This window comes from Mastomys coucha, unplaced genomic scaffold, assembly GCF_008632895.1.
Source record: "Mastomys coucha isolate ucsf_1 unplaced genomic scaffold, UCSF_Mcou_1 pScaffold16, whole genome shotgun sequence".
Lineage (NCBI taxonomy): Eukaryota > Metazoa > Chordata > Mammalia > Rodentia > Muridae > Mastomys > Mastomys coucha.
In genome coordinates, this window is record NW_022196898.1 from 93,468,423 (window position 1) to 93,473,186 (window position 4,764).

At 44.8% G+C, this 4,764-nt stretch overlaps 1 protein-coding gene across 1 annotated transcript in view; it reads right to left on the minus strand.

Annotated features, from left to right (window-relative positions):
- Positions 1–4,094, minus strand: part of Wdr63 (WD repeat domain 63) — a 72,583-nt gene extending 68,489 nt beyond the window's left edge. The window contains exon 1 of the mRNA XM_031375756.1: positions 3,890–4,094. The gene's annotated coding sequence lies outside the window, so the exon portion shown is untranslated. The remainder of the gene's footprint in view (positions 1–3,889) is intronic.
- Positions 4,095–4,764: the final 670 nt, after the last annotated feature.

The following is a 4,764-nucleotide window of genomic DNA, read 5'->3' on the forward strand; positions in this document are numbered from 1 at the left end:
TTTGGAGTTCTATAGGCTTCTTGTATGTTCATGGGCATCTCTTTCTTTAGGTTAGGGCAGTTTTCTTCCATAATTTTGTTGAAGATATTTACTGGCCCATTACCTTGGGAATCTTCACTCTCCTCTATACCTATTATCCTTAGGTTTGGTCTTCTTATTGCACCCTGGATTTCCTGGATGTTTTGGGTTAGGAGCTTTTTGCTTTTTGCATTTTCTTTGACTGTTGTGTCAATGTTTTCTATGGTGTCTTCTGCCCCTGAGATTCTCTCTTCTATCTCTTGTATTCTGTTGGTGATGCTTGCATCTACGACTCCTGATTTCTTTCCTAGGTTTTCTATCTCCAGAGTTGTCTCTCTGATCTCTTTTTTGTTTCTATTTCCATTTTTAGATTCTGGATGGTTTTGCTCTTTTCCTTCACCTGTTTGATTGTGTGTTCCTGTAGTTCTTTAAGGGATTTTTGCATTTCCTCTTAAAGGGCTTCTAGATGTTTACCTGCGTTCTCCTCTATTTCTTTGAGGATGCTATTTATGTCTTTCTTAAAGTCCTGTATCATCATCATGAGAAGGGATTTTATATCCGAATCTTGCTTTTCTGGTGTGATGGTGTGTCCAGGACTTGCAATGGTGGGAGTATTGGGTTCTGATGATGCCATGTGACCTTGGTTTGTGTTGTTTATTTTCTTACGCTTGCCCCGCATCATCTGGTTATCTCTACTGCTACCTGCCTTTGCTAAATCTGACTGGAGCCTGTCCTTCCTGTGAATCTGATTGTCAGAACTCCTCAGAGTCAAGCTATCTCTGTGATCCTGTGATTCTGCGATCCTGTGACCCTCGGCTTGTTAGAGTACCTGGGAGTGGAGCTTCCTTTGGGTGTTTTGGGAATGACTGCAGAGTTTGCGCCCAAGGTCTGCTCAGAGCACTAGCTGGCCCAGATAGACTGGAAGCAACCTAAGCCACTGGGTTGGCAGAGTTCCTGTGTGCCTAGTCCCGCTGGTCCCAGTTACTCTCGGTGTTGAGACAGATGTTGTGTCTTCCTCACCTCTGATCCTGGGTGTGTTAGAGTGCCTGGGAGTGGAGCTTCCTCTGGGTGTTGTGGGACTGGCCAACTTGTGTGTCTTAAATAGTAATAATTTTAGATCACACTTACAGGTGTTTATGCCAGGTAGTTTGAAGAATTTCATGTGCATTTTAAGTTCAGTGAATTTTTTTCTTTTTTTCTTTTTTTTGGTTTGAGGCAGGATTTCCCTATTTGCCTACTGATACTGGATTTGAATTTAAGGTATTTCTGCCTCAGCTTTTCTGTGAGCTTAACCTTGGTGACATGTTGTTATTACGGTCATTTTTTTTTTCACCCACACTTTGTAAGGTCAGGTCACTGATGTCGGGGCATGGGGAGCAGTGGACAAATTCTTAACTTCCTCACCACAGTGTCCTCAGATTGCTGTTTTATTATAAATATATCCTAGCTAGGGTTTCTATTGCTGTGATAATACACCATGCATGGCCAAAGGCAGGTTGCAGAGGAAAGGGTTTATTTGGCTTACACTTCCACATCATAGTCCTTCATTGAAGGGAGTCAGGGCAGGATCTTGGAGGCAAGAGCGATACAGAGGCCATGGAAGGGGGCTGCTCACTGGACTGCTCAGCCTGCTTTCTTATAGAACTCAGGACCACCCTCCCAGGAATGGCCCCACCCACAGTGGTCTGGACCCGCCCACATCACAGCTAATTAAGAGAATGCCTTACAGTTGGATCTCATTGAGGAATTCTCTCAACTGAGGTTTTGTCCTTTCAGATGACTCTCGCTTGTGCCAAGTTGACATAAAACTATCCAGCACGCAAATAGAACCACGTAAAACAGTGGTCTTGGTCGACAGAGGTACAACTGATGTTTTGATCAGTAGTTTATGATTCTGATGTTTTTGGAAATTTCTGTTCAGTCTCTCTCCCTTTCTATCCCCCACTCCCGCAGCTGCACTATGTATATGCACAACTTTTTAACTTGATTTTTTTTGTTTTTGTTTTTCGAGACAGGGTTTCTCTGTGTAGCCCTGGCTGTCCTGGAACTCACTCTGTAGACCAGGCTGGCCTCAAACTCAGAAATCGGTCTGTCTCTGCTTCCTAAGTGCTGGGATTAAAGGCATGTACTACCACTGCCCGGCTTAACTTGACTTTTTTTTAAAAAAGATTTATTATTTTTTTATGTGTATGAGTAGCTGTACAGATGGCCATGAGCCATCATGTGGCTGTTGGGAATTGAACTCATCACGGCCCCACTCACTCCGGCGTAATTCACTGTAGCTGTCATCAGATGCATTAGAAGAGGGCGTCAGATCTCATTACGGGTGATTGTGAGCCACCATGTGGTTGCTGGCATCCGAACTCAGGACTTTTGGAAGAGCAGTCAGTGCTCTTACCTGCTGAGCCATCTCGCCAGACTCCTTAACTTGATTTTTGGCCATCAAACTCAGGTGCTCACAGTTGCAGGGCAGGCACTTAGCCATCAGAATGATCTCTCCAGCCCTGAGCTTTCTACTTAAAATTTTTTAAAATTACATTTATTTATTTATTTGTGTGTGTGTGTGTGTGTGTGTGTGTGTGTGTGTGTGTGTGTAGGGCAGGGGACAACTTACTGGAGCTTAGCTCTCTCCTTCCACCATGTGAGGTCTTGGTGTCAGACCCAGGTCATTAGGCTTGGTGGCAGGCACCTTTACCTACTTGAGCCACTTCATCGGTTCAAATTTCTACTTTTTAAGTATTCTGCGCTAAATGGCTGTCTCAGCTTTCCACACGGAGTGTTCTTCACCTCACTCCTCTGAATCATAGATTCAAGTGGTGGACCCCATTCTCTTTTGGAAGATTGCTTGTCAGTTGATTCCTCTCCATTCTCTATTCCAGTTTCATTTGGCCAAATGTACTCAACAATGCTGTAAATGTCGCCCAGCTTCATACAGCTGCAGCATACCCAATTCCGTGTGCATGTGCACACGTGTGTGCACACCCCCCACTACTGCTACTACCATTATTGTTCATTACGTAGTTTATACATGAATACTGTTATTTATATTTGCACAAGATAAACAAGTTTCTTCTCTATACAAAGACATTCTCTTCCAGTGTAAGATTGATGTCACTTGAAATACAAATTCCCTAAGTCCCCTTTACTTCTGAAGAGTGGATTTTGCAATCTTAGAAGCATTTATCAGAAGGGGATACTGCTCTGGCGGTCGGTCTGCTTTCTCACTCTGCCTCCATCAGTCTTTCCTCCTCCATCAGTCTTTCCTCCTCTGTGGTGTTGTGAGGATCTGACACAGGACCTCAAACACAAGGCTGCCTGTGGGGTTGCTGTGGACTCACTCAGCGTTCCGCATAGAATACCTCAAGGGGAAGAGAGGTCGCTCTGAGCAGCACTCAAGTCCCAGATCTGCTAATCACTAGCCGAATAAAACAAGAGCCCTCCTTCAAAGAGTTTATGTTCTCTGTTCATCTTTTTCGTTAGCTCTCCCTCTCCCATTCCCCAGTGATCCGCTTCAGCCCACATTAATTCTCTACTGTGTTGATGTGTAGCCGGGGTCACATCATTCTCAAATTCATTTATGCATAATTTATTGAGATCCCACTGCGTGCCAAGCAATGAGAGAAGCTAGAACAAGACAGTACCCGCCCTCGGTTCCCAATATTCTTAGATCGCCGTTAACTGCTCTCTCCTCGCTGTTTTTGTCTCACTGGCTCGGGCTGCAAACTTGTCGAAAGTAGTGATAAAAGGACTTTATTTCGTAGACTTCTCCTCCACTAGCACTTTCAGGGAAGTTTCCAAATGCCCTTGAGGTGGTAAGGAGATACTCAGTTTTCCCGCGCCTCCCTCCTTTCCAGTTCTGACCTGGCCTTACCTGGAATCACTGAAGGGAAAGGAAAGTGGCCTCTTGGCAATTCCCGAGAGAAACGCTCCTTCGAGAGTGGGAGATGGGAGCCTCACTCTGCTTGCTCAGAAAAATAAATCTCAAATTTCCAGCAACAGCTGGCTGGCAGTTGTTGCTAGGACGCGTCCGTTGCTAAGATTAAAAAGTCTCTTCTGTTGAGATTGACAGAACGCCTTCACCAATAGCTTATCCTCTCCCCGACAGTTTCTCTCGTAGAAGGCTAGTGATTGGTTGTTGTGTTGTGACGTCACCTAGCGTAATCCCAGAGAAGCCCATTTTCCCTCTAGCAAGGAAAGCGCGAGCGATTTAAGTCTCTGTTCTTGGCACTGGCCCTCTTGACTCAGGTCAAGACTATTACTGAGTTTTACCGTTTTTCTCCCTGAATATGTCACTGATAAGCCATCTATAAGCCATCTTCTGCCTTTTCCTAATTCCTGATGGTCTCATCTGTCACCTAGCTAGTAACGTCAGTGCCTGGGCATGCTCCACCCTCTCCCCTCTAATTCCCTGTAAGTTACCCTCTAAATTGAGTGTTCTGAATCAGGGATTCAAGCCTGAGATCACTCTCTTTGTACGTGTTTGGGTTGTGTGTAAAAACTTGTGCAAAACCCTGAACACAACCTGAGAGGCAGCTGGCAGGTGCCAGGTACCTTTCTTCCTCGGTTTCCCTCATCCCCGTGCTCATACAGCGAGATGAGAGGTGAAGACAGAGGCCTTGAAGTCCTCTGGTCTGCACATGAGCACTTGGTATTTGTTTTGTTTTGTTTTGTTTTGAGAGTTTGACATTCTGCTCCACAATATATTCATGCTTATGTCGATTTTTTGTTTGTTTGTTTTTGTTTTTG